General features: G+C 35.5%; 1 protein-coding gene and 1 long non-coding RNA gene across 2 annotated transcripts in view; one reads left to right on the top strand and one right to left on the bottom strand.

Moving 5' to 3' along the window:
• The window catches only part of ZNF438 (zinc finger protein 438), an 85,086-nt gene that overhangs the window by 27,601 nt on the left and 37,329 nt on the right, over positions 1-20,156 (top strand). The window lies entirely within an intron of this gene.
• On the bottom strand, positions 11,919-17,301 carry LOC127539178 (uncharacterized). Its single transcript, XR_007947875.1, has 3 exons — positions 17,096-17,301; positions 16,485-16,592; positions 11,919-12,699 (listed from the first exon to the last, which is right to left on the bottom strand). It is a non-coding gene; the product is annotated as an uncharacterized LOC127539178 (long non-coding RNA).

Below are 20,156 nucleotides of genomic sequence, written 5' to 3'. Positions count from 1 at the left end.
CCATGTTTATTTAACTAAATATATTTAGCTCTTAATAAGGGAATGAAAAATAGGCTGTAATGCTCATAAACTCTGGCAGGTTTAAATATTTTCTACCCTTCTATTCTGTCAGTCTTCTGTCATGTGTAGTACAAGTAAAATATAGTGATCTGTACCTGGCAATTGAGTTTTTTTTTTAAATCATATGAATTAGGACATCTTTTAGTAGTTCTTTTTAGCCTTGTAAGCAATGTAAGAAGATGAAAGCATTTTCAGAAATATTTGCTCATGTGTTTAAATGCCAGTAGCATATTTTTATTAAAAATTTAGAGAAACAGGGAAAGGGCAGTGGAGTGAATAGAGAGGAAATCATATTTAGACTGTAAGCTTTTTTTTTTTTTAACTGACTACTGAAGTCATAGAAATATAGTTTCTCCCACTGTAAAATGAAGGGATAGGCCCTGATAGCTCTAAAACTGTGATCCTATAGATGATCAGTGGGAAAATTTTATAGTAGATAGATGACAGAGTGTAGGAAGTTCTGCTATGAAAAGTGTAAAATGTTTCTTTTTGTGTGTCTGTGTGTGGGTTTAGAGGTTTTAAATAAAATATTGTTTTTAAAAATGAAAACATTAATTTTTAAAATTTTTGAGTTTCAAATTCTGTCTCTCCCTCTCCACTCTCCCCTTCCCAAGACAATTGGCAATAGGTTATATATATGCAGTCATAGATCTCAGGTTAAGAAGCCCTGATCCAGACCAAACCTCTCATTTTTAGGTGAGGAAACAAGATCCAGAGAGGAAGGCACCTTGCCAGAGGTCATACAGATCAGTGGTGGAGTTGGGATTTGTACCCAGGCCCTGTCATTCTTGTGTTCCTTTGGCTTTCCACAGTGTACTTTCCTCATCAGTAACATGGGCTTATTTTTCAACCCACTTTTCAGGGCTCTTTAAAAGATCATATGTGCAATATGTGTGCAGCAGTATACAAATGCAGGCTTCTATTTATTATTTTTGCTCGAGGTCACAGAATTAGCTATGACCTACCAACTCTCTCAGCAATGCAGGTAGTTTTTAAAAGGCCTGTGAGTCTCCAGACCTTTCTGTCCCTAGCATCACACAGATGGCTGAACTGGACATTACAGGGTCAGCTGTACTGATTTTTTTTTTCTGATGAAGGTCTTGGCTACTGGTGGTTTCCATGGCTGCACCAGCCACAGTTATAATCTTAGCACTACCTTTGCTCACACTTCCCTTTTTCTTCAGTGCCCTTTCAGGCCATAAGGACTGAGGAGTAAGGAGAATATATCCTTTATATACCATTATATAATGTTTTAACATTACCATTGCCCCTCTTACTTGCTTGAAGAGAAAAAACAAGAGAATTTGTACTCAAGTGAAATTTGATAATATAAGGGCAACTGTTCAGGGTGAGGATGAAGATGAGAGAGAATGATTAGGAAAAGGAATGAAGGTAGAAGCCAGAGAAATACTTTTCAGGTGTTGTTTGTGGGATATGGTTATTTTCTGAAGTATAAAGTTTTCAGCACCCTCAGGAAGCCAGATTCTGGACTCAAGTTCAGATGTTCTGAATTCTGATGTGCAAGGGAGCTAAGCTAGCGCGGGGTGGGGGTGGAAGCATAGAACTCCTTTCTTGTAGGATTTGGAAAGTCACTTTTAACCACCCTGTCTCTGAATTGGATACAGCCATATTTTAGTTACAGCTCCTGGGTGTGGCATGATGATTTTGATGTGCAGAGTAAAATAGCTAACCCTTCTTGTTATTTTTATAAGCTCACAAAGCCTGACAGCTAGTATTTAAGTCCCGTTGTGTGTCCTCTCAATCACATTACTTCTTTTACACAGTGAAATGTTCTCTTGCTTCCACTTGTGGATCTTGCAGCAGGGTAATGTAAATGTCTCGAGTGATTAGTTTTTTTGTAGTTTAAAAACTCAACTTTAAAAAATAGGTATGTAAAAACTGCAGACTTTACCTAATAGGTACATTTTCTGCAATGTAACCATGAGATCCATGCAAAAGTAATTAAAAAAGTATTTAATTAGAAAATGTTTTGAATGTCACAATAATCAAAGTGATAATTTCTGGCTGTGGGTTCATAATATATACTTAAGGATATTCATTGCATTGGATTCCATTTGCCAAATTGTATTTTATAAATGAATTTACTTAATCATAAATTTCATTTCTGTAACATGAGGGTATAATCTTTTTACCAGAAAATTCTTGAGCAAACTAAATTTCATTATTAGCTAGCTATTTGAAATGACATTTATTTTCATTCTGTACTTGTTACATTTTCTATTTGCAGCGTGTTTTACAATTATTCCTTACTTAGTCTTCACATGACTCTGAGGCAGGTTAGAACAGTAGAGCAGTTACATTCACACTAGATGGGTACAATAAATTGGTCATTAGGGCACTTTTAAATAAGATGTTGGACACTTACAGATATGCTTTATCTACTACTGATAGTGAACTGGGAATCACACCTCTCTGATTCTCCCCAGAGCCAAGTCCAAGGAAGAAATATTAGAAGGGAACACCTTTGCTTATGTATAGCTTTGCCAAACAAAGGCAGGTTGATCTGACTGTTTGATTTATTTTAAATCCAGACTTAGAATATGTCTGATTGGGCCACAGTTTGTTCATTCATGCAGCTTTGGTGTATAACATATTTGTTGGATTTCATTCCTGGATTTTCCTTCTCCCCAAAGTTACCCTCCTTCTGAATTGAGGGAGTCAAACCAGTGAGCTCCTTTGGTTGTCTGTAGAGCAGCCTTAAGTTCCAGTCTTAGATTTTGGTCACATTTGTAGGAGATGAGATTCCGGAGCCACTGTCAATGAGTTGTGAAAGACTAGGAAGAACCAATGGGTATCATGGGCCTGGAGAAGGACAGATGTTCCAGTCAAAAAAAAAAAAAAATTAGGAAGAAGGTAGTTTTGAGAAGCCAGTAAGCTTGACTTTGATGAATGGCAAAATTCCAGAACATATTATTCAAAGAATGATTAGCAAACATATAGAAAAATGAGATGGTGATAACAAAGAATAGCATGGGACCATCACTTATTATTTCCTTTTTTGATGTGGTTTCTATGATGGAAGATCATGGGAATGATCTTTGTTTACTTAGATTTTAACAAAATCTTAGAAAGTTTTTTTTCCTTGAGGAAAAGATGGGAAACTGTGGTCTTGGTTTTTGTTGTTAAGGTTCACTTGTTTTTCAAACACATCCAAGTGTTCTTCAAACTCTTTTGATCAAATATCCATATCAGAAAAATGTTTTATGCACATGATTAGTATGTGTATATTTCATTATTTATAAATTATGTATGTAATACTGCAATTATAAAGTACATTATAAAACAGAAAAATAGACATTAAAAAGACAAACTAAATATTAAACTATTTTCTTAATATTACAAAAATGTTTTGCTCACTATAAACATCATTTTTAAAAATGAAATTATTGTGATTGAATATGGTTCATTATTTTTTAATATCTTAGTTGAAACATTTTTGAGATGCAATAATTTGAAGGTTTTATTCTGAATTAATTTATTTTCAATACTGTTTTAATGATTGTCATAATTGAAAAGATACATAAAACAAAATGGAAAATTGCATTATTGGTTTTGTTTGCCAAATCATGATATTAATTGTTCAATACTATCTAGTAATTGTGGAATGATGTTGATTGAAACCTGGCTAGTAAATTCCTATCTTCTCTAATGTCATTTAGTTGTTTTTTTACATTCTTGTGTTGGTTCTGTCACTCCAGAATTTGTTTTGAGACATTACTTTACCATTATTTAGAGGAGAATTTGGGAGAACTCAAGTGAGTCTCTACCTTTACATCACCAACTTTGAAATAAAGTTAAAAGTTAAGAAATAAATGAAGAAATGAGTAAACAACAAACAACAACAACAACAATAACAAAAACTGATTATAAAAAGTTATTATGGTAATAGGGAAAATCAAAACACAAATTCAGAAATCAACGATATCAAAATAGCTACATACAAAATATCAAAGAAAAATATGTATTGGTCTTAGGGCCATCATTCCTGAAAACAGAATCTCTAGAAGTACTCAAAAGGAGTTTTGAAAATCAAAAAAGCAAGATAGAGGAAAAATTAGGAGGAAAATGAGAATGATACAAAAAAAAAAATCATAGGGAAAAAAAACCATCCTTGATAAGGGTGGCACAAAAAATAGTGAAGAAAAAAACAGGCCAAATGGTAAAAAAAAAAGCACAAAAACTTATTAAAGAAAATAATTCCTTAATTAGAATTGGGTAAGTGAAAGTTAATGACTCCATGAGATATCAACATAACAATAAAACAAAATTTTTAAAAAATGAAACAAATTGATGAAAATCTGAAATATCTCATTAGAAAACAACTGACCTGAAAAATAGATTGAGAAGAGGTAATTTAAGAATTAGCAGCTTCTCCAAAAGCCATGATTTTTTTTAAAAGAGCATCATATTTCAAAAATTATAAAATAAAACTTTCCTGATATCCTAAAATCAGTGTATAAAATAGAAATTAAAGGAATTTACCATAACATCCTTAAAGAGATCACAGAATGAAATTCCTAGAAATATGACAGCCAAATTCCAAAGTTGTAAAGTCAAGGAGAAAATACTGTGAGCAGCTAGAAAGAAGCAATTCACATACTGTGGAGCCACAGTAAAGATCACACAAGATTTAGCAGCTTCTACTTTAAAGGATGGGAAAATTTGGAATCTGGAGAGCAAAGAAGCTAGGATTACAACCAAAAATAATGTATCCAGCAAACCTGAATATAATTCTTTGGGGGAGAAGGGGGTAAGAATGAATATTTAATGAAATAGAGGACTTTCAATCATTCCTGATGAAAATATCAGAGCTGAATAGAAAATATGATTTTCAAATACAAGATTAAGTATTAAAAAGGTAAACAGGAAGGTAAAATCATAAGAGATTCAATAAGATTAAATTATTTGGTTTTCTACATGGGAAGATACTAATAACCACTTAAGAATTTTCTCCTTATTAGAGCAATGAGAAGGAGTATAGGACAGCAGATGCAAGTGAGAATTCATTATGATAGGATGATATCCTCTTCCTCCCCCCAAAAAAATTAGTGGTGAAAAATAGGGATGTAATGGGAGGAGAGGGAAGGGAGAGCTAGAATGGGAAAATTTTTCTCATGTAAAAGAGGAGCAAAAGAGCAGCAAAAGAGCTTTTATAGTAGAGGGGAAAATGGGGGGAGTGAAGAGCAATGCTTGAAGTTTATTATCATGGCAAGTTTCTCAAAGAGGGAATGACACTCAGTTGGGTATAGAAATCTACCTTGCCCTGTAGCAAAATAGGAGGGAAGAAGGACTGGAGGAGGAGCTTATAGAAGAGAGCAGAGGTTGGGGGAAAGAGGTGGTTAGAACCAAAAGCAACAACAAACAATACCCTGTTTTAACATGTAATTGAAAACAATATATTTTTTAAAAGAAATCTAGAACAGAGATCAGTGTCAACCTGGAAAAAGGATGAGCAAATCATCCCAGGTTCCTGAACTTAACCCTGTGACTTCTAACAGTTTTATATGTGTGCTTCCTTAAGAAACAGAAGACATACTTTTTAAATCTGGAGGTGATAAAATACTAAAAACAGAGAACTTAGCACAATAAATGATAGGGTCAAAAAAGCACTTGGCAAAGCCTAAATGTTGGATCAAATATAGTATGATAAAATTTAGTAGCTACATCTAAAGTCTTAAATTAACACACAGTTTCCCAAGTGTATTCCAGTAGGGCAGATAGTATTGGCTCTAAAGTGAGGCGAACCTGAGTTCAAATCACACTCAGACACTGAACCCCAGTTGCATCACTGCGAGCCAGAGACAGAGGGAAGGCATGGCAGAGTAATAATCAGTAGACCATGTATGGAGTTTTATCTTTAGTCTGGCTGCCACAATTTAAGGACATTGATAAGTGGAGAGCATTCTGAAAAGTGTGAAAGTGAAAAAGAAAAACCCTTGAGAGTATGTTATGTAGATGTTATTGGAAGAAACCAAGATTCTTCAGCCCTCATGAGGAAAGATGTAGGGGAAACATAATGAGTGCTTCAAGAATTTGTAAGATTTTTCAAGTGGTAGAGGGATTGCATTGCTGAACTGTACACCAGCAGCCAGTGCTAGGAACGGTTATTAAGAAAGGCATACTTAAGCAGACAAAAGGAGAAACTTCCCAACAGTTAGAGATAACTACAATTAGTACTGTTGTGCATTCACCCTCAGTGGAGACCTCGAAGCCCAGACTAGATTGGAAGACCATCATCAGGCATCTACTAGAGAAAATTATTGTTCATGTGGTGGTCAGATTTGATTATCCCTAAGCATCCTAATAACCCTAAGATTCCCTTATTTTGACATGGAAGAGAAAGGGATTTGTTTACCTATTTATTATTTCACAGTAAAAAATGTGCTTTTGACTTTAATAAAAATGCTGCCTTTTTTACACTGTTAGGCTTGGAAAATGATATTTATATTTTTAGGAAGAATACTTAAGATGACCTTTTGTCTTAAAGCTATATAACGTTCTTTTGACTAGTATAATTACATCACTTTTTATTAAAAAAAATAATGTATAACACAAGATTTGCAGTTTAAAGTAATCCTAACATTTCCTTTGTGAAGTAAATTTTAAGCATCTAAGTAATATAGAGAGATTTCTTTTATATCAGCTAAGGGTAAAGATCTTTTTCATTAAGACATCCATATATTAAGTAGTTGGCTGATCATACTTAATAGATGTTCTTCATCAATATTCCCTTCTCTCCCTTCTTCTTCTTCTCTCTCTCTCTCTCTCTCTTTCTGTCTGTCTATCTATGATAATGCTGTTATTTAATGACTAGTAGGCAGAGACAATATGATCTCAAGCAAGTTTAGTATCAGAAATACTTAACAATGCATAGCAAGTTGTAAGGCAGAATTTCATTCTTCAAGCACCAAATCTGCATGCTCTAATGCCTTTTTTAGAATGTGCATGATTCCTACTGTAAGTGCGATCATTTGTTTTTCATCACAGGTTACCTTACTATGAAAAAAATAATGAGAATGGATAGATGGTTGATGTGTTCTCCTTAACTCCAAAATGGTTTTGTAGCAAGTAATCTGGATTCAGAGACTACCTGACATGAATTCATTATCAGCACTTGTTATTTCCTTATCCAACCAAACCTGAAACTGTTCTTCCATTTTGTTCAACTGGGATACCAAGTAAAAAGTTCTATTCTAAATTTGTATTCCAACTTATTTCTGAGAAGCCGTTGATTGGGTGTTGACTTTATATTTAGTCTGATGACATTAAAGAACCCATTAAATTACATCATATGTGTGTATTTTAGAACAAAAAAAAGTCCCTGTTTTAGAACTATTCTTGGAAAATAAGACGATTCATTTGGACTTGTGTCTTGATTGAGGTAAGGGAGAGATATCTTATATATTATTGGTAGTTTTTGGTTTGTGTTTCACAGACTGGGCAAATGGCATACATTTATAAAAGCCATTAATTTCTAGACTTTAATAAAAACAAGAATTCTAAGCCTGAAGGAACTTAAATAAAAAGAGGAGAGGCTGGCAAATCCTTTAAGTGAATATCAATAGATATGATCTCTTATGAAGAAATGTAATACTTTAATCTTTTAGCCAGGAAGTATTTTGTTTTGTTTTGGGAGTATCATTTGTACATTGGTAAGCTGTACATTTAAATTTAATTTTTGTTAGCTTATAAATACTTTTGAAACTGGAATGCAAGTTAATTCAGTTTTAGCAGATGATTCAAGTATTGCCATGCCTAAGGACCCATCATGAAATATACATCATGAAATATTAAAAACTGAGATAAAGAAATTAAAGCTACTATAGTCATATAAAAATAATCTAAATCACTATTCATTAGAAAAATGAAAACAACTCTGAGGTACTACCTCATATCTATCACATTAGTGAATATGACAGAAAGTGAAAGTGATAAATGTTGGAGGGGATGTGGAAAAACTGGGACACTAATGCTGATTTAACCATTCTGGAGAATAATTTGGAATTACGCCCCAAGGACTATAAAACTGTGCTTACTCTTTAATCTAGCAATACCACTATTGGGCCAAAGAGATCATAAAAGAGGGGAAAGGACCAACGTGTACAAAAATATTTTTAGCAGCTCTTTTTGTAGTGGCAAAGAACTGGGCAATGGCTGAACAAGTTGTGGTATATGGATGTAATGGAATATTATTGTGGTATAAGAAATGATGAGCAGGCTGATTTTAGAAAAAACTTGGAAAGACTCCCATGAACTGATTCTGAGTGAAATGAGCAGAACCAGGAGATCACTGTACACAGTTACAGCAACATTATTATGCCCAACTGATAGACTTAGCTATTTAGCAATACAATGATCCAAGATAATACCAAGATTTGCCATGGCAAATGTCATCCACATCCAGAGAAAGAACTACAGACCCTGAATGCAGATTAAAGCATACTATTTTCACTTTAAAAATCTTTTTTTCTTTCTTTTGGTTTTTCCCTTTTATTTTGATTCTTCTTTCACTACAAGACTATTAATGGAAATATGCTAAACATTATTTTACATGTATAGCTTCTATTGGATTGTTTGCTCTTATGGGGAGGAGGGAAAATTGTCACAATGCACATTTCTACACAGAATAAGCATGTATGTGGAAAAGAATACATGCTATCTGAGAAATCAACAACTTTGAAAATTTTCACAGTCCACAGTGCAAACACTAGAATAGATAGTATAGTATACATTAACTATAACCATATTTTAAAAAATGATAAAAAACTATGAAAATTTTCACTCTCTGCTCTTCACTAAAGAAATATGAGACTTGAAAAGAAGATTCTATCCTTATCTCTTCACTTTGGCAGTCCAATCTCTGGATGTGTGACCCAGATCCCAAAGCATCTTTTTTTTGTTTGTTTTTTTGTTTGTTTGTATTTTGCTAAATAGGCCTTTCAGCTTCTATTTGCTTGGGATGATTCTAAAAATAAATTTCTAAAGCAATCAATAAGCTTTTGAACTTTCAATAATGATATGCTCAATATTATAACAAATTATAAATCTTTATTTAATATATTAATCAAAAACTTCTTCTGATGTTGTTTCACACACACACTTTTGAGAGTGTACAGTAATACCAGATTTGTGAAGTATTCAAAATGCTGTAGGGTTTTACCATTTGTGCTGTCATATCAGATAATTTTTTAAATTTTTTATTTAATTTTCTTTATTTCATTTTAAATTCTTAACTCTCTCTCTCTTCCCCCACTCCACACTACAGAAGGCCACCATTTGATGAAGATTTATAAATATATATAAAACTATACTATACATACTTCTATTTATCAGTTGTTTCTCTGGAAGTAACTGGCATCTACCTTCATAAGTCTTTTGTAGTAGATTTGAGTATTTATAGTACTCAAAATGGTTGTTCACAATTATTCTTTGAACAATATTGCTCTTAGTGTATAGAAGATAATCTTGAGTCTACTCATTTCACTTTTTATTATTTTTTGCAAGTCTTTCTGTATTTTTCTAAAATCAACAAATTCATCATTTCTTATAGTGCAGTAGTATTTCATCATAGCCATATACCACAGCTTATTTAGCCATTCTGCAATTGATGAGCATCCCCTCAATTTCCAGTCCCTTACTACCACAGAGAGAGCTACTATAAATATTTTAGAATATATAAGTTCTTTTCCCTTTTCCTGAAGCACCTAGGGAAACAGATTTAATAATTGTATTGCTAGATCAAAGTGTATGCACAGTTTTTATAATTATTTGGTGATAATTCTAGATTGTGCTTCAAAATAATTGGGTACAAGATAGTTTTAAGTAAATAGCATTTTCTTTCTCAATACTACTATTTTAAAAATGGCACCATGTTCATGTTAATATTGGAAAATTTCTCACTTAAGTCCGAGAACACCTGTTGTTTTGTGATATTTAATAGAAGAATATTTTAGACCCATTTTTACAAGCTGCTTTTAATGCGTGAGACCTGTTTTTGTTACCTATTTGAATTTATTGTGAATAGAGAAACATCAGTTGGAGAATGAAGAGGGAGGGATTTCAAACCCCCACCCTTTAAAAAAAAAAACACCAAAAAAATGCCCTTTTGTTAATGCAAGTACCCTCTTATTATTCATTGATATTATTTGGTGGAACTTTGGTATCAAAATATCTATTCCTGTGTGCATCCTAGAATGGGGGTGGGGAGGAGGGGAACAATTGAAGTTGAAGAGGAATCAATGAATAGTGCTTTAACCTGAGAAATAAAGATACTTGTAATTTTTAATAGAAAATGAATATAAACTAAAGAGGTCTTTCATATACATACACACACACACAAATACCCCTCTTCCCTCCATACATATGTTGATATATGTAGATATACACACATAGGAACTCACTTTATAAAGTCTTAATATGAAACTCTTAAAAGTACATTTCTGAAAGGGAAATGCTGCCTTGTGCTTTCAAGTGTTATCTAGGAAGCAAAGATCAATGAAATCAATGCTTACTACCCCAACATAAAAATCAATAAAAAAGAAGTAAAAAATTAATTCCAACATTATTGATTTTGTAATATCAATATATCAGATTATATACTAAAATGAGAAAATGGGTTTTCCTTAAGAGTTTTCATTGATCTTTTAACTTCAGCTTTCTTGTATGTTTATTAAGATGGCATGAAATTTAAAAAGAAATGTTTAATATGGAGTCCCTAAATCCAAATACAGTATGGGAAATCCCATAGTGAACTTGACCTTCTATACTCTTTATCTCATACCTATAAACAATCCAGCTTCAACTCAGTTCTTCTCCATCTTTATGAGAACAACTTTCTTGTCTTCTTGTTTCTAAGGGATTATATGTGTATGACTAATATCTTTATGAGTTTATTAGTTCTAAGAGGACTGGGAACCTCTCTTACCTAACTTTATATCCCTCCATTGGCTCTTACAGAACTGGAATTGTAGAATTAGCATAGTCTATTCCAGTAGGCCCTTAAAAATGTCTATTGATTAAAAAATTCAGTTTTATGCAGGTTCAGTTTTCATAGGGCATAATCTCGTAAAGCCACAACTTTATGGTGGATCATTTCTAGAAAGCTGACTAGGACAGACTTTTCTAATTTGGCATTAGAAATCCACTTAGGGAACTCCTGCTGATCCCTTGGGTTGCCCTGTAGGAGACTCAAACCTTTGCCCTGGAGTCCGAACCTACTTCATTTTCCCAGAGGGTCCTCTGGTACAGAATTCCCTAAAGGCAGAAAGACTTCATTGATCAGGATATTTTTTTCCCCTAGTCCTGTACACCCTGAGATACTCGTGTTAACATATCTTTGTAAACAAAAGCAGTATGCCTCCTCTTACCTCCTCTTCTCTGGTGTGCCCACCTGAAAGATTGACGAGGATTTAGGACAAACCAAGGGAGAAAAACCTGTTCATCTTCTTCAAGATAATGCTGATAGTCTGGGGTCTAAGGGAGCTCTTTTGAATGAAGAAGCAACCTTTTTTTTTTTTTTTTTTTTTTTTTTTTTTGGTCTCTCAGAACTCCCAAGGCATGCTGTTTGTGGAGTAGAAAGGGCTGGTCAGCTTTTTTCAGTAATGTTAGTGAATCTCATTCACTGTTATCTCTCTGACATATTAGGGTACCATTATCCTGTTTCTGACAGTGTGCTGCAAGAAGACCAAAAGTAATTCTGTGTGCACTCTGCCTTCTTCTAGATCATTTTTTTTTTCCAGTGCTTCACATGCTGCTGGTCAGAGGAATGCACTTAGATGTAAATTGACTGACCCACTGCCTGCAGGTAATCTTTGATGAGTTAAAGCTTCCATATTGGAATTGAAGGAGCATGAATATTCTTAAACTTTAAACTTGAATAAATGAACTTTATTTAGATTAGAGTAGTTGAATTGGTAAAATTTTAATTTTGTAGATGAACTGTTACAGAAAGATATAGCCTCAAAATCACTTATATTTGCACAGGTTAAAGTGTTACCCCTGATGCATCCTAGCTTTGTAAATGTGGACAACTTTTTGTAGACCAACAGTGTACTAAGAGCTTGTATTTTTTTTCTTTGAAGTACATGTAAAAAGCCAAATTCTTTTAATGGTGTTGGGTTTTTTTTATATGTCAAATAGCTTAGCATTGGTATATGCCTTGTTAAGTGGGCTTTTTCAGATGAAACTTGTACTTTTTTCACAATTACCTTTAATATTATTCAAACATCATTGTTCCTATTCTTTCCTGTCCTTTTTTTTTTCTTTTCTGTAATTTTCTGTTCCCTAGTTATTTTTTTTTTCTCCACCAGTTATATACATTCTTTCCCACATCATTACTTTCCATAGTCCCTCTTTTCCCATTGATAGATACCTCTAAGGAAAATAATGAAGCTAGACTAAATGTGTGCACCTTTCATCCTGCTCTCCAGTTTCCAGAGCACTAGAATGTGTGCATTTGTGTGTGTGAACACACTTATGTGCCAGGTCAGTGAGCTTTACCCATTATCTTCTGTCATCCCCTGGTGTTGCTGAGTAGAGAGGAAATTCTGCCAACAGGAAATCTTTCAGCCATTTTATCATCCAAACACCTAAGGCAGTTTGAATCTTGAAAAGTTGAATCTGAGAAAGAAAGCAAGGAAATGCTTTTTATTTTTCTTAAAATCAATAAATAATCTAAATAAGCATTCCTTTCCAAAGAATCAACAGGAGAGAAATTGTTCCCAGCTTATTAACAACTGATGCTTAACTTTAAAAAAAAAAAAGTCAGGTTTTCCTAAAAAGTGAAACCTTTTAGCCACAGAAGCAACTGAAGTCTCCCAGCTTTAATGTCTCTGCCCACTTGCTTCTTAAGCAAAGCTATATAGCCAGTACAATAAGCAGCAAATGCAAAATGCTTCCTCATGGGCTTATTATTATGTTCAGTTTTCCAGTTAAGCTTTAGACGAGTGAAAATTTAGGTTTAAGTGACTACTTTTGTTCTAGTTGTCCTCTGATGAATTGTTTTTCTCCATATTTGAAGGTGCAGTCATCTTATTTGAGAAGCTTTGTTCATTAACAAAAGGAACCAAAATAAATTCAGCTAGGGTCATAGTGTTTAATTTAATAGTATTACGATAATAAGAACCATAATTAGTTTCAGATTTGCCTTCTTTCCCAGAGGACATGATTTTTAGTTTTTGATGGCTACTTAAGGCATGAGAATGACAGCAAAATTAATGTCATAACCTTTACAGCCTGTTTATGGTTTTCTATGTTGTACCCTAAAGGATTTTGTGGATAATGTAACATCTAAAATAAACCACTTAGTATGGACAAGTAGAAATTAGGTTAATTGGGTTCGCTTAATCCTCAGCTGGTAGAGCCTTGATCAAGACACTCATTTCATACTTAGAAAAAGTCACCATTTTTCCTTTATGAAATTATCTTTTATGTGGTGCATCTACTTCCACCAAGTCCTACCTTGGTGCCTCACCAGCATGTGGAAGTGACCCTGATTTTGAAATCTATGACAGATTTTCATAGATACTAGCAGACTAGGGTATGGGCCCCTTGTCTGTCATCTGCTGACTAGCTTAATTAGTGAGCAAAAGCTCATAATCAGAAAGTTAATAACCTGGTGAAAGACTTGGTGAAAAAGCTTATTAAAGCCACTCTACTGAGATCTGTATTGGTGCCCACGTCACTGAAGCCCTTTACATTTCATTTGGTCCTTTAGAATGACCATCTTTTAAAAACTAATTCATGAAAGATCTAGAAGTTCCCCATATTATTTTACCCAGTTTGTCATGTAATTTTCATATTTTCCAACACCAGTAATAGATTGTGTTGTGTGATATTGATACAAACTTCCTTTTCCCTGTTCCGTTCCAGCGTGGTCCCTTGTAGCTAAGCTCTTGCCCATTACTTTTCCTATCTCATCTCTGGCCTCTCTGAGGTCGTTTTCTTGAGTCATCATTGTTCCAGAAGTCCTTGACATCTTGGAGCCTGAGGTTTTTCCTTGTCATGGTAGTGAGACTGTCAGATGTGGGATCATACTTTCAATTAGAAAACAAAAAAGAAGCTTAATTGACTTACAACCTTAAAAGCTTTTGGACAATTGATTTTTAGAAATTTTGTCAACACAATTTCTTCGGAATGGGGACATTCTTTTTTTTTTTTTTTAAACCGGAGGCAGAGTTAAGTGACTTGCCCAAGGTCACACAGCTAGGAAGTGTTAAGTGTCTGAGGCCAGATTTGAACCCAGGTCCTCCTGAGTTCAGGAATGGTGCTCTATCCACTGCGCCACCTAGCTGCTCCCATGGGGACATTCTAAATGAGAAAACTCCCATCAGATTAGAAAGTGTTTCTGGGACCCAGGGTCACACATTATGTTATAGAGGCTAGATTTGAACTCAGGTTTTCTAAGCTCTGAGGTCAGCTCTTTCTTCACTTCCGTGCTGCCTTTCCATGCCCATGGTGGCTGCTCAGAATGTTGCTGAGACAAAGCAGGCGGGATCATAGCAACAGGGCCAGAGAGGCCCTGGGAGGCCCGCTGAGCCGGCTGCCTTACTCTCCAGGGAACAAACTGACCCTGGGCGGCAAGGGGCCAAACAGTGCCACAGGCAGGGTGCTGTGTAGGACTTCTGTTTGTGTCCATTATCCATCATATGACAGGAACCTGCAGTAAAGAGTGAAGATGTATATAGCAAATGAGTTTGTGTGAACTGAACTGCTCTGGGAAAGATCACCAGGCTTATTCTGGGGAGGTTGTTCAGGGTCTTTGAAGGGAAGATGAAGAATGTAAAAAGCATGGAAGAATTTAATCCTGAAGAAAAGGAACACTAAAGGAATAGGGATTGTAGATTTCCTTTTCTATATAAAATGATAAATGACAATCTTCAATTTTTTTTTATTTTTTTAAATATATATTTATTTATTTAATTGCAAGGCATATGCATGGGTAATTTTCCCAACACTGATCCTTGCAAAATCTTCTTTTCCAAGTTTTCTCCTCTTTCCCCCCATCCCCTTCCCTAGTTGGCAGGTAGCCTAATACATGTTAAATATGTTGAAATACAAGTTAAATCCAATATATGCATACATATTTATACAGTTATCTTGCTGCACAAGAAAAATCAAATCAAGAAGAAAGAAAAAGAAAAACTGAGAAAGAAAACAAAATGCAAGCAAATAACAGAGAGAGTGAGAATGCTATGTTGTGAACCACACTCTGTTCCCACGGTTCTCTCTCAGGTGTAAATGGCTTTCTTCATCACTGCACAAGTGGAACTGGTTTGAATCCTCTTATTGTTGAAGAGAGCTATGTCCATCAGAATTGGTTATAGTATAGTCTTGTTGTTGACCATCTTCAAATTTTGAGTTTAGGATAGGAAGTGAGGGGAATCTAGGAGAGCAGTGGCTTGACTCACTGGAAGTGGATCAAAATGGGAAGGCAACTGGAGACAGACAAAGATCTCCTTCAGCATTGGGATTTAAAGTGAGAAAACCCCAACTGCAGTAACATTCTGGCAGCAGCTAGCGAGTACAGAGTTCAAGATGGTCTTCAGGTCACTCTCTTCTGGTACGCCTAAATATGTCTCTACAGGAAGTGTACACATAGACGGAAATAAGCAAGAGTCAGAGAAATAGGTTGAGCCACTATTGATAAAGTCAGTCTATTTTAGCAGCCAGACTTGACCAAACTGAATCAAATGATGAATTCTCTCAGGACTTGCATCATGTTTCAGGCAGGGCCTGTCAGCCCCCTGATTTCTTCAGTTAGTCTTCTGCAGTTCTTATCTTCCCTACATAATCTACCCAATGTGTTGGTGGCCTTCCTCTGGTCCTGAGAATAACAGGGCAACTTGAATGAGTCAGGCCGTCTGTCTGCTCAGTCCTCATTTTTGTTATGTGAATGAACCATCTTTTTGGATGGGATCAAATATTTCCTTGATGTCTTTCATATTATTTTTCATTATGTGAAAAAGATTTGCAGACTCTGAAAACATTACTGGGTAATTATCAATAGATTTTAAAGGGGCTAATTAATTGATCCTCATAACATTTTATCATTGCCTAACATTGAACTTATTGCCTACAGAAGAGCTATATATATATATTGGAACCCTCAGGACTGATTAACTTATTCCAATAATTTTAAACTTTGTATTCTTTGGCTTGTAAGAACAGAAACAAATGACTTTTTTAAAAGTTTGGGTCAGCGCCACACATATTCCACATTATATTTTCGGTGGAGTCAGGAAGATCCATCTTTGAATCCTGTTTGAGATACTTACAGTGTGACCCTCACAAGTAGATTAACCTTTTTGCCTCAGTTTTCTCAACTGTAAAATAAGGGTAATAAAACTACTTCTGGGTTATGTTGAGGCTCAAATGAGATAATACAGGAAAAGTGTTTTGCAAACCTTGAATTGCTCTATAAATGTCCTCCTCCTCCTCCTCCGGTATTGTTCATGGGCCCTTTCAACTCTGTAGACCTTTGTGCTCTCTAGATCAGAAAATGGGCCCCAAATCTGTTAGAATAGTGGAGACAGAAGAAGGTTACTAACTGGGGAGTCCATAACCCACAAAGCTAAGCCAGCTACTTCAGCTATGTACCTTGTTTGCAAATGGTTTATCTTTGTATATGATATACAGACAAAACAATAATCCAAAAGGAATCCTTTGGAGATATGCATAAAATGTTCCCCTTTATGGAATCAACTGAAATGTGATTAGGCCTTTTAACCAAGAAACACCATTTTAAAGCTTTTTGATTTCTGAATAATGTTGAAAATCATACTATTTAGAAACAGTTCTCCAGGCTCCCCTTGGTCTTGCTTAAGTGCACTACTGCTGATACATGTACAAAGAACACAGCATGAAGCAGCTAAGTCCTTGAACTACATTTTTTTAAAGCTACAAAACTCCATGATTCTAATCTCTTACTAAGAAGATGGATCTTATTGCTTACCTAAGATGGTATAGACTTAATTCTTGACAAATCAATTGGGAAATTTCAGGGTTATTTGCCTACCTTTAGAAGTCCTCCATTAATTCCTTTCCCCCACTTTTAACAGCAAAATGTTGCCCTTGTGCAAGTTGAAATGTTCCTACAGATCTCTTTAACCACAGCGATTCCTGACTGGGAACCAAATCTACAAAATCAACATGAAACAAACAGTGGACATCTTGAACACTATCAAAATGAATAAATTGGGTAGATAAGGAGATAAAATTAAGTTGCAAGTATAAATCAAAGCGTGAAAACCATCCTTTTGATTGAAAACAAAAATTCCTCCCCTTGATTTCAGAATGAGAAGCTATGTAGCATGGGAGGGAGAGGGCTACCCGAGAGTCAGGAAGACTCCACTCAAGTCTCACCCCATACACCCCATACAGGCAAGCCAGTGGGTTCTCCCCTGCCCTATCACCCTGCTGTCTATCGACTTCACCTGGCTTCTCGTGGCATGTTTGCTTTGGTACTTTTTTGCCCCGATGCTACTGTGTTCTACAAATCTATGGGTAAATGATGAACAGCCAGCTCCATTTGGGGGGAAAAAGTTTTGCTCCCTTAGAACATTCATTGGTTTCTTTTACTTTTTTTCTACCCTCAATCATTATTATTATTAGTCCCTGTGTTAAAATGTATATGCAATAAACATGAAGTACTACTTTAGGTAAAAAAAAATAATAATAATCTTTAAAAGACTAACCAAAAATGTTCTTTTTAATAGCCCATTGTCATGGTAATTACTTTAATGCCTCAGAAAATCTGTATATTTGTCTGTGGAGGCTGGCCCCATTACCGCAGAGTATAAACATTTTACATGTATTGTGTGCCACACCCTGGGCCAGGTGCTGAGGATACATGGGAAGACAGAGAGGTCCTGTCTTCGGAGAGCGCACATTCTCTCCTTCCTCGGCCGTCAGGCTGTCTCCCCGATGGCTGCCCACCTCCCCCGTCCCCCAACAGCCGCCTCCTGGGGAGAACCTCCTGGGACCTTGGAGCAGGCCTTCCTTCAGTCCTGTCGCCCGGCTTCTCAGCATGGCTTTTCTCAGAATCTTTAGGCCTCGGACTCACCCAGAAGAGAGGAGTATGAGAACAGAAGGCACTCTTCTTCATCTTTGGGTATATAAAGCGTTTTGTGTTGTCTCCTTGTGAGGAAGTAGAGCTGAATCCCCCGCACCAGCGCCCAGAGCAGGGCTCGAACCCGGGACCGACCCAGACTAGCACGCTTTCTGTTTCACCATCTTGCTGATCACACCTGATGATTTTCGGCCCACAGGACAGAATCTTCCTTGTGCTTTATTTGAGGGTCACAGAAATCATTGTGACTGGTTTTGAATCTTGGAAAATTCACAAGAGGAGGGGCTTGATTGGTCAGCCACAGTACAACGATGCCTTGTGTCAACTGGAGTGGCCATATGGTGGATGTAGTAGCATGGCGGCCGCTCCATGGTCCCAATCTTTAATCTCTCCTTGTCTAGTGGATCTTTGCCTGATGCCCTAAAAAAAAGTGTGTCTTCCTTATGCTTAAAACAAGCCCTCATCAGAATCTTCTTTCCATGCTAGCTATTGTCCTGCCCCTTTGCTTTCTTTCTCAGTTCAGCTCTTGGAAAAGCTGTCTGTATTTATTGCCTCTGCTTCCTCTCTTGTTCTAAATTCTAAAGTCTCTGCAATATTCCTCCAATCTCATCAATCAACTGAAATTGCTGTCCCCCAAATTAACACTGACTCTAGGTATGAAATCTAATGGCCCACTTTCAATTCTTGTCCCTTTTTCGTCTTTCTCCAGTGTTTAATATTGTCTGTTACTCTTTCCTTACATATGTGTACGTCTATTTATTTACATGTTGTCTTCTTTGGGACCTGTACAGTTTAGTCTTTGTACTAATATCCCCACTACCTGGTATAATGCCAAGCACATAGTAGGCACTTAACAAATGCTTGTTGGTCAGTTGATTGGTAATGTCCACAACAGTTGTTGTCAAAAGAGTATTATAGCTCAAACAGTCATTGAGTTTTATTGAAATTCTGTGTGCTCTGTACTATGATACCAACTGTAGGATATATAGTATAAGGCATAGTTCTTGCCTTGATGTAATTTACCATCTGGTCATAGATGAGACTTAAGATACATGAAACAATTAGAAAGCAATAAAAACAATACATGACTAAATACTTTATAAAATTTTTATTCAATTGAAAATGCTACAATTAAATAGATAAGTGGCTACCATACTTTTTGTTATCTTAAAATTACTTAAAATGATACACCATTTTCCCAGAAATCATATATACAGGTACCTCAGCTATCCAGAAAAGGGATCTTCGAATCAGCTATTATGCAAAAAAGGACTGAGAAGCCAAAATAAGGTCACAAAATTTGTGTACTAAAATTTCATGCAGCTTGTTCATTGAAGAGCACTTCTCCTTAAACCATGTTACTCCCCTCCTTAAACTATACAGTGTCTACCCTTTTGCCTACTAAGTAAAGATCAGACTATTTATTGTTCTACAGTTTGGTACATTCCTATCTCTCTGGCTTTATCTCATGCTATTCTTCTCCACAAAGTCTGTGGTGTTCCATGCCTTCCTTCTGCTGGGAATGAAAATGATAAAACACTGAAGCAGTTAAATCTAAGCATATTAATTTATTAGCAAGGCTAGCAGTTGTATAACAAATCAGATCTGAGACCCTTCAGTGGGTATAAGGACACCATTTGGCAGGTAGCAAAGCATTCTTATAGTCAATAAGGAGGAACCATCAGCTTACAAAATCTTGAGTAACATGAGGAATGCTCTCTATTGGTTGGTCAGAGTTTGACAAATTTTGTAGTTATTTCCAGAACATCTTGGAACATTCTTTGGTCAGCCCCATTATCCCACTTTCTCAGATTATCTCAACATTTTAATTTCCCCATAATTACATGATCATTATGTAAAGGCTTAACTCACAAAATGGAAAGAATCAAATAAAATGGAGTTATTTTGAATTCCACAATTCTTTCTTTTGATTCTTAAGAAATCTATTCCCCATGGATCACTTATCCAACATGAATTGCGTACGGTTCATTGTATATTCAAAATCAGT

This window comes from Antechinus flavipes, chromosome 5 (genome assembly GCF_016432865.1).
Source record: "Antechinus flavipes isolate AdamAnt ecotype Samford, QLD, Australia chromosome 5, AdamAnt_v2, whole genome shotgun sequence".
Lineage (NCBI taxonomy): Eukaryota > Metazoa > Chordata > Mammalia > Dasyuromorphia > Dasyuridae > Antechinus > Antechinus flavipes.
This window is presented reverse-complemented; position numbering and strand designations above follow the sequence as displayed.